Source organism: Leptopilina heterotoma, unplaced genomic scaffold (assembly GCF_015476425.1).
Source record: "Leptopilina heterotoma isolate Lh14 unplaced genomic scaffold, ASM1547642v1 Lhet_135, whole genome shotgun sequence".
NCBI classification, from domain to species: Eukaryota; Metazoa; Arthropoda; class Insecta; order Hymenoptera; family Figitidae; genus Leptopilina; species Leptopilina heterotoma.
In genome coordinates, this window is record NW_025110854.1 from 3,233,331 (window position 1) to 3,244,522 (window position 11,192).

The window sequence follows — 11,192 nt, forward strand, 5'->3', positions numbered from 1 at the left end:
CAAAAGATTTAAATTTTTTCGCTTTAGAGTTTCCTGATTTTGTGAAAATAACAATCTTTGTTTTTTCTGCGTTCACACTGATCTTATTTAACAAACAATAGTCATAGAGAGCGTTTAATTTTTTGGCAAGTTCAGCAGGCGAGTCCGCAAGAAGGACGTAATCGTCTGCGTATCCGAGCATTTGTACTTCTGTGGAGCTGTTGATTGAAATACCTCTACACCCCCTATCTACCATGAATCTCTCCATGTCCGAGTTGAACAATAAGAACAAGCAGGGGCTCAGAGATTCTCCTTGAAGAACTCCCCTAGTGACCCTTACCTGTTCTGTAGTTCCCTCGTCAGATCTAATATAAGTTCGTGAATTACTGTAAAAATCCCTGATGATATTTATAAACCTTTTGCTCAAACCTAATGAAAACAGTTTACTCCATAAAATATCATGTGTGACTGAAGGGAAGGCCCCTTTAAAATCAATAAACGCAGCATATACAACAGATCGCAGATTTCTCAGGTGAATCTGGATGGCAGAAGAAAGACAAAACAAATTGTCTAAACAGCTTCTACCACCCCTGAATCCTGCCTGAGACTCCGGGATCAGATTTTGTTTTTCTGACCATGACATCAGTCGCGAACATAGAATCTGTGTGAATGTCTTGGGTAAGGTATTTAGTAGTGAAATTGGTCTATAATTATCTGTAAGAGGGGGATTCCCTTTTTTATATAACATGATCGTTGCTGAATTTCCCCAATTTTTTGGGACTTTTTGAGTAGATAAAATTTTATTAAAAAGTAGATTTATAAATAATAACCAATTTTGGGGTAAATTTTTTAAAAAACCATAACTTATATCATCCGGACCTGGGGCCTTCCGTTCCCCACTCCTGGCTAAACTACTTACAATTTCTTCGAATCTAATATCCTGATCCAACTCCGGAACTTCTTGTGTTAACTGCGCTAATCTTATTTCCGTGTTGGACGGCAATACAGGGAATGAATTAACCAGATATTTATGCCAAGCATCCAACTTTATAACAGAATGGTGATACACTCGTGGACGAGATTTGTTTATTGCCTTCCAGAAATGAGTAGAATTCCTGCTGTTGTTAACAATTTCTATAAGAGTTGATTCGTAATTTTTTTTCTTTTCCTTCAACATCTTTAAATATATATTTTTTTCTCTATAATATTTATCTTTAAAAGGCTGTGAGAATTTCTCACCTCTGGAAAGTTGTAACAAATGCATTACATTCTTTTTTTCATTCGGCTCTCTGCATCATGCCACGGTTTACAGACTGAAATTTTATTTCGATTAATCCTATTCGACATCCCCAATTTCATTGCTACTTCTCTAATCGTAGTGATTACATTCATATTTAATTCATCTAGATCAAAATCCACATTGGCCACCTCATTCCTTTCTGACATTATGTTTGAGTATAATAGAGCTTTTTCGTTATTGAATTTAAGTTTAGAAGTTGAATCATATATTTTTACACTTTTAAGAGATTTTAATTGTAGCGCGACTGGGAAGTGATCCGAAGAGGTGACCAAGTGAAGCACTTTTAGGTCATTCACAAGTGAAAGTGCATCCAAAGAGCACCACACTAAATCAATTTCACTTAACCCCTGACCACTCGAAAATGTATAATTGGCAGGTGTATCGCTAAGGCAACGACCGTTTAAAAGAACAAGTTCGGATGATTCCAGGTTATTAACTAATTTTTTACCCCTAATATTTATTAAATTATCGTAAGATTGTCTTTCTGCTGAAACTGTGTTAGAATTAAGAAAACAATATTGGTCAGGTTGGTTAAGGTTTGCTACTCTGCCATTAAAATCCCCCCCAATAAAAACGGGAGTGTTTTGATAATTAAAATATATTTTGCTTATTAAAAAATTAAAATCATCCAAAAATAAATCAATGTCGTCAGAGGGTGAAACATATACTAAACCAACAATAAAAATAGAGGTTACAGACATTGGTTTGACTTCAATAAACAAATAATTACCTTGCGCTGCGATCATATTTACAGAGTAAAATTTTTTCTTAAACATTATTAGAAGTCCTCCCTTTGCCCTTCCTCTTGTAAAACTCCTTGATGCTGGAACTTGCACATAATTGAAACCCCATCTTTCTGCCATGATACATTTATCTGTCTCGTTCCATGTTTCGTTGATACAAATTATGTCTTGCGAGTTAACAACTTCCATAATATCTGACAAGTTGCTGCTACCACGACAATTCCAGAAAATAATTTTCCCTCTCTTGTCACTCATTTGGTTTGAAGGAAACACAGGCGGAGAATCACTGAGTATCTCCCAATCGTTACTACTTCGCTGCTATATCGTATCTACCCCACTCACATAGTTCTCGGACTCGTCATCGTTAAGCGAAGACATCTGATCTTTAATCGATTGATTGGTCGTCAAAAATTTTTCCATAGAGTGGGAAGTAATAGCTTCATTGTTAATCAGTTTGCTACGCCCCTTCTTAGTGCTCCTTGTAGACAAGTCCGCCTGCGTAGAAGTAAATTTTCGCTTTTGGGAAGCCCCAAGGGGGGTTTCCTTGATCTTAGCTTCGGGATCCGGATTTACAAGTGACTGGTTTTCTTGCTTTTCTTTATCAGTTTCTTCCGTGCGGCGATTCTCTTGTAGTGTCCTTCTGCGCTTATTTCTCTCTTCGACTGATCGATCGTTTGCAATGGCTAAATTTTTGCTTTTAAATTCTCTGACCTTAGAGAAGACGAGCTTAACCCACCTGGGGGCAATAAATTTTATTAGCACTGGGCGGGAGCCCTCAGTTCTTCCAAGACGAAAAGCATCTTCGATAGCCAAGTTAGGAATATCAAGGCTCAGATCGGAGAAGATTTGGACTATTACCTCAATCAGATGACTGTTGACATTCTCGGTATCCTCAAGTCTAATGATAAATCGTCCAAGCGCCCATCCTGCCGGAAGGACGATCCGAAAAAAAGGCTTTTAAAAAAAGGGAATTCAACTTTTCTTTTCTGGCACTCTTTGGGATTAAAGTAGACGAAAAGACGAAAAAATCCATATTTTTGACTTTTTAAAATAATAATTTAAACTATTTTTCAAAGCCTTCAAACTTGCTATGTTTTTAAACAGTGAAAAGAACATTTTTTCGTAAATTTAATGTAAAATCCCCAAAAATCAATATTTTTTGACCGGACAAGTCTCTTTCTCTTCAGAAACGTTCAAAGAATGAAACCTAATTTTTTAATTAAAAAAAATTCATTTTTAATACTTTTCAGTATATTTGAGTATAGACTCAGGCGCGAGTCCCTTCGAAATTGCTCTATAAAATTAATATGGAAGCAGATAAATATAAAACTAAATATATCGTTGGAAAGGTAATGAAACAAGCTTTCAAATGATGTAAATATCGAGTCTTTAAATTTATAAACCTGAGCTAGGTAGTCTCTTAAATAAAGCGAAAAGCGTCCTGCCGGCAGGACCGGGCTTCGTCATTCTGTGACTAAAAATTATGTGAATTTTTCGAACATGTAACTTCTTCAAACTACACAGCCCTTAGTTGTGAACTTACAAGCTCGATATTTATATGCGCTGAAAGCTTGATTCGTTACCTTTCCAATGATATATTTCATTTTTTATTTATCTGAATCCATGTTAGTTTTAGTAGATAAGCAGTGCCGGTTCTATATACAGATCCCTGCACCGACATGTTACCGACACTTTTAGCCCAGACTCAAACCATTTATCCAAGACTCAAACCCTTGGGTGGGGGTAAGATCTTGATGATTAGGCGGAAATGACGTCATACACATTCCTGCACCGACACTTTTAGCCCAGACTCAAACCATTTGGGGGAGGGTGCGATTCAGAGGCGGATATGACATCACGGGGGAGGGTGTGATTCAGACCATGATGCTGAGATGGATATGACGTCACACTTCCTAGAATTTTTGCTTGTGTAATTTGATATATTCTTATCTAAGGAATTTTTACCATTTACTTGTTGTTTATAATGTCTTTGATTTATTGCTTCCGGTTTGGGATTTATCTAAGGAATTTTCCCCACGTGTAATTTGATGCCTATTTATTTCTTGGAATTATAGTCTTTATTTAAGCTATTGTTTTACATGTAATTTGATATCTTGTTTATTAGATTCTTATCTAAGGAATTCTTCCCATGTACTTGTTGTTTATAATATCTTTGATTTATTGCTTCCGGTCAACATTTTTAGTACTTTTCATAAGAATGCTTTTGATCTTACCGCAATTCTATTTTTACCATTTACTTGTTGTTTATAATGTCTTTGATTTATCTAAAGAATTTTTCCCACATGTAATTTGATACCTATTTATTTCTTGGAATTATAGTCTTTATTTAAGCTATTGTTTTACATGTAATTTGATATCTTGTTTATTAGATTCTTATCTAAGGAATTCTTCCCATGTACTTGTTGTTTATTGCTTCAGGTCTTATTATACAGTTTATTTATTTTGTTTTGACTAAGTTTTATCTAAGGAATTTTTTTACAAACATTTTCGGTACTTTTCATAAGCTTTTAATCATACCTCAATTCTATGAAATATATAATTAACTTCAAGGTCAAATAAGTCATATCTTGTGTATATAAAGAGAGCAATTTTTCTAAACGAAATCATTCCTTCAGTTTAAATCGGCTGATAAACATATTATTAGCAAAGCATAGTGAAATTCAAGTGCGATTAAACAAATTAATACAAGAAATTGATAAAGTTAAAAGTTTTATTATAGTCTGATCAGAGTTAATCATTTTAGCAAAAAACTAAAAGTTTCAATTCAAGTGATAAAAATGAATTTCGATAAATTAAACAAAGCAAGCAAAGTTATGGAAACTGATAAAAGCTCCAGTTATTGTAAAGATTTTGTGAAAATTATGAACGATGCTTTTAAAACATTAAGTAAAAAAACTACAACAGAGGAATTAAATTTTTGGATAAATAATAGTGTAAAGAACATTAGATTGCTGAACAAATTGTTAAGAAATGGATCCGTGTCATGTGGAGAGAAAAGAAAGATTTTGTCAACTATTGGACTACTGAAAGCAAACAGCAGAAAGTTTAAGAAATTAAGAAGAACAGGAACGGGCTTATTTAAAAAGGATGAGAGATGGATCAGGTGGGAAGAATTAGAGAATGCTTTTGAGAATCGAATTAGAACAGGTGTAGTTATAAATTTAAAACATAAAAATATAGATAGTTTTCTAAGTGATGCAAAGAAAATGATTATTTCTCGATTAAAAAATGCATTTAAAAAGACGGGAAACATGAAAGTTAATGTTATTCTTGCAGCAAATTTTAGTGCTCTAGAAGAGGGTAGGGAAATTGAAGATATTAAATATTTCAATACTAAAAATTCAAAAATTTTAGAATCAACAAACTTTGATGAATGGTTTGATCATAAAATTCGTGAAAAGCTTCTAGTTAAGATTGATGATTTTCAACAAAAAAAGTCAGGTTGGTCTTTAAATGAAATTATAAATTTAAGTGTTAATATAAATAAATATGTCCCTCTTGCGGCTGGATACTCAACTTTTATTAGAATGCCAAAGTTTATAATTGATAAAAGAGCTGTGATTAATGTTAAAAATTTTGATGAATACTGTTTTTTATGGTCTATCATTGCACAACGATATCCAGCTGAAACGAACCAGAATCTTACAAGTTCATATCCTCACTTTAAAGATACTGATTTAAAGTTTGATGATTTTGAATTCCCCATTTCTCTGAAGGATATACCAAAATTTGAAAAATTAAACAACCTGAGTATTAATGTTTATGGAATTGATAAAAGCAGTAATAAAAAGAATGAAATTGTTCCACTTTATTTAAGTAAAAACAAATCAAATGAACCTACTTATCATTTGTTAATGATTGAAAATACTGAAATTGATTTAGACGATGATGATGATGATAATAATTTTCAAAATAACAAAATTTATCATTTTGCATTAATCAATAATTTATCTCGATTAGTAAATTCACAGATCTCAAAAAACAGTCATAGAATGTTACTTTGTGATAGGTGTTTATGCCATTTTGTACACGAAAAATCATTTAATAATCATAAATTGGATTGTGATAAAATAAACAAGTGTCGAGTAATTTTGCCTAAAGAAGAGGATAAAATTTTAAAATTTAAAAACTATAGAAATAAAGAAAGTGTTCCCTTTGTCGTGTATGCTGACACTGAAAGCCTCTTAGAACCTATAGCAAGTACACACACAAACACATCAACATACCAAAAACATATCCCGACAAGTTTTGCTTTCTATGTACATTGCAATTTCGACGAATCACTTTCAGAATTTAAATCATATCGGGGTCCAGATTGTGTTGATTGGTTCATGGCTGAATTAAAACAATTGGCTGAAAAAGCAAATACTTATTTTACAAATATTATTCCAATGGAAAATTTAACTATTTTACAACAAATTCAATTTGATACAGCAACAGTTTGTCATATTTGTGAAAAACCTTTTGAAAATGATGACATTAAACACCGCGACCATTGTCATTTCACGGGAAAATATCGTGGTCCAGCACATCAAGGTTGCAATGTAAATTATAAAGATTCGCATGTTGTTCCCATAATTTTTCACAACTTGTCAGGATATGATGCACATTTCATTATTAAAGCTTTAGCAACGTCTTTTGAGGGTGAAATGAAACTGTTACCAATAAACAAGGAAAAGTACATTTCATTTTCAAAGTATGTCAAAGGCACAAAAGTAGTATTAAGATTTCTGGATTCATTTAGATTTATGCCCAGCAGTTTAGACAAATTATCCTCCTATCTTGAAAATGATGAGAAAAAAATTACTAAAAAGTATTGTAAAAATATGGACGAGTTTAATTTATTGACAAGAAAAGGAATATTTCCTTACGAATATGTTAGTAGCTGGGAAAAATTAGAAGAAGGACAATTGCCAGTAAAAGACTCTTTCTACTCTAAATTAAATGACGCTTATATTTCAGACGAAGACTATGAACATGCTTGTAACGTATGGAAAACGTTTAATTTAAAAACAATAGGAGAATACTCTGACTTGTATTTACAGACTGACGTTCTACTACTTGCCGACATTTTTGAAAATTTTAGAAAAACCTGTTTTACAACTTATAACTTGGACGCGTTACATTACTATACTGCCCCAGGACTGGCATTTGACGCTATGCTCAAGTACACAGACATAAAACTTGATTTGTTGACAGATGTAGAAATGTTGCTTTTTATTGAAAAGGGAATTAGAGGTGGTGTTTCACAATGCTCAAACAGATACGCGAAAGCTAATAATAGATTTATGGAAAAAGATTTTAATCCCTTAATACCAGAATCTTATATCATGTATTTCGATATAAATAATCAGTATGGTGCTTCTATGAGCGAGAGCTTGCCATATACAGATTTTGAATGGTTAGAAAATTATAGTAATGACTTTTTCCTAAATATTCCAGATGATTCTCCTGAAGGATATATTCTTGAAGTAGATTTAGATTATCCAACTCAACTTCATGATTCACATAAAGACTTGCCCTTATGCCCTGAACATTTCATACCTCCTCTCGCAAAATGTACAATTCCTAAATTGATTCCAAATTTATTACCAAAGAAGAACTATACAATTCACTATAGAAATTTAAAGCTATATTTATCTTTGGGAATGAAATTAACTAAAATACATAGAGTTTTAAAATTTAAGCAAAAGCAATGGTTAAAACCCTACATTGATTTAAATACCGAGCTTCGAAAAAAATCGAGTAATGAATTTGAGAAGAATTTTTACAAGCTAATGAACAATTCCGTATTTGGCAAGACAATGGAAAATGTTAGAAAACACAAAGATGTTAGATTAATAACAAAATGGGAGGGAAGGTATTGCGCGAAAAATTTAATTGCTCAACCAAACTTTCATAGTTGCACCATATTCGATAAAGATATGGTCATTATTGAGATGAATAAAACAAAGGTATACTTTAACAAACCAATTTACATAGGATTCACTATTCTAGACATATCAAAAATAATAACATATGATTTTCATTACAATTACATTAACGAAACTTTCAGTGATTCTGCAAAATTACTCTACACAGATACTGACAGTCTTGTTTATCACATTACAGTACCAAATTTTTATGATTATATTAAAAGAGATTTACATAAATTCGATACATCCGATTATCCTGAAAACAACATTTATAATATACCACTTGCAAATAAAAAAATCCTGGGTCTTATGAAAGACGAAAATAACGGTAAAATTGTAGACGAATTTATAGGTTTAAGATCAAAACTATATGCATTCAAGTTATGGGGTGATGAGGAAGCTAAAAAGAAAGCAAAAGGGGTAAAATATTCAACTTTAAAAAAAATAGGTTTCGATGATTTTAAGCATACTCTCAATGAAAATGAAAACCTGATCCGATCTCAGCACTTTATACGCAGCAAAAAACATGAAGTATTTACTGTCAAACAAAATAAAATTGCTCTCAGTTGGCAGGATGATAAAAGAATTTTGATACCAGGGAAAACTGACACCTTTCCTTGGGGTTACCAACAGCATGATCCAATGGAAATAGATGAAATTGATGTATAAAATGTAAATATTTATTTAAAATGTAGTTTGTATTAGTTCTCTGCTATTCGATTTATACAATTTTTACAATAAATTATACTTAAAAAATATTGTAATTTATTATAATAAATAAATGTATTTAAAATAAATGTCGTTTCTTATTCCTGAAAACAATAAGGTTAGGTTAGAAATAATAATTACAGTGCAATTGATATTTTATAATTTTATTGAGGAAAAAAATAGAATACATTTTCAACTAAAATACTCAAATATTACAGTTTTTGCAGAACCAAGTTTTTAAGTTTATAACATTCTGAAGAGCACAAGTAAAAGTTTTCTTGTTGATTAAATGTTTTGAACAAGTTCCAATACATGTTTCAATGTTTAATTTTTTTAATGAAGGACAATTTAAATCATTCATATCGATAATTTCTATACAATATTTTTCATCGATTAAGCTTTTTAACCATTTTTTCTTCTCTAAACCTTTAACATAAATTGTCTTTGCTTCTTTAAACACATTTTCTAAAATTTCTTTTAAATAAACGTACGGTACATCACCAGCATTCCAACGAATACCATGGAAATTATTTTCTAACCAACGATTGATATATTTATATTTGTTTGTGACGCAATTCCATGGACAAGGAGGTTGGAAAACCATATTTATTGGTATTGAATCATTATTTACAGAAACTATAGCTAATTCTTTTAAAACAAATTTATTAATTGGCAATTTGAATCCTTGCACATCTATCAAGTACTGCATTTTTAAATCAACTAATCTCATTACGCGTAAAGAGTTAAATATATATAAGCTTAAAGTTAAACAATTTTTTTGACAATTCCACTGATTGGTTTATATTCAACGATGCGGTCATGCAAAACTAAGCAATAAGCTGAAGTATTGGCGGGAAAATTTTCTTTTGATTCAAATTCTAAGCGGATATCAACTGGTCCACTTTTTAAAGACTCATTTTGTTTTGAACAATCTACTACAACTAAAGGAGCATATTGTAAAAATTCTTTTTTTGATAAAATTGGTTGAGACTCTTTACTATAATAAGATGCTTGAAAATTTGTAAACATTTCATATAAAGTAGAGTACTGATTTCTACCAATATTCAGATTCATGTTACCATAAGGATAACATTGTGAATTTAAAAATAATTTTACATCAGATAAATCACAATGATCGAAACAACTAGAGTTTTGAACTGTATTATTTTTTCTGTTTCTCTGAAACCCTAATACAATAAATCTAGGTTTCTCTAATTGACTTGAAGTTTTTACACTCCAAATATGCTTAGGAGTAATTGGTAATAAAGGATATTCATACAATTCCCAAGTTCTAAAACTTATTGGAATAGATGGATCTTTTTCAATATATTTTAATAATTTAAACTTTCGAGCATCTGATAATTTTATGTATGGTAATAACCATTCAATTTTTTCAATGACAATTTTAAACTCTTCTAAAGGTGCTACTTGCAACACTGCGTTAGCATCAGTTCTTGATCTGATTAAAATAAGCTCATGTTTAGCGTTAATAATAACTTTTTGGTAATCTTCAGCAAAACCAAAAATCATACTCAGAGGAATACAAACATCAAAATAACCTTGTGCATTTGTTAAGGTTGGTTCATTGGTAAATTCTAACCAGCCAACATTTTCAAGAAATTTATTTTGACTAGCATCCAGAGAAATATAATTTTTCATTAAACTTGTAAGACCAACATTTTTATTTTTATCAATTTCTACACCATTAAGTTCATACTTTGCTTCTTCAAATAAATGACATATGCCATTAGAAATTAAATTTGTACGCTCTAGAGCTGTTCCATCAGGTTTCACAAGTTTTCCAGTGATGTGAATCGAGCTTTTGCTTGGAAATAAGCAATGATCCTGATTCTGTACCGTGATGCGGATTTCGTCACTATTGTTGTATGTTGATGATGTGTATGGTTGTTGCGCATGAACTTCATAATGAGCAATAGATTCATCAAAAATTACTGGTGAATCAATATTTAAAATTTCCCCTTCCATAGCAAATAATAATACGTTGAAATACAAAGGCACAAATACAAGTAAAAATAACCTTAAATCTCTTTTTTACTCTTTTCCTTTTTTTACAATCTTTAGACCGAGATTTTTCAGTAGTTGCAGGTTCTGAGGTGTTAATCTCTTCAAGATTCGCCGACGACTGATTTGCTTCTGGCATGGTGTCTTAATTTTATAACCAAAACCAATCCTTTTTCTATTATTAAAAACAATACCCATTATTTTAAGGATTTAATATGAAGCCTTATTGTTAAAGTTTCCCCTCGAAAATTAACTAAATTTCCGTCTTGGTCTACAATTCGCAACTGAATATAGTCTATTGTCTTGACAGCGACTGGCAAGTAAATGACGTGATTTGGTACTTCCACTATTTTATATCCTGGTGGAACAATAGGAAAAAATTCATGAATTGTATGCACTTTTTCACCATTAATGTATGCTCCCGTTGTTATATTACATTCTACTCTTAATGAATTTATTTTAATGATTGATACTGGTTGATCAGACTCATGGTATTCTTGAGCT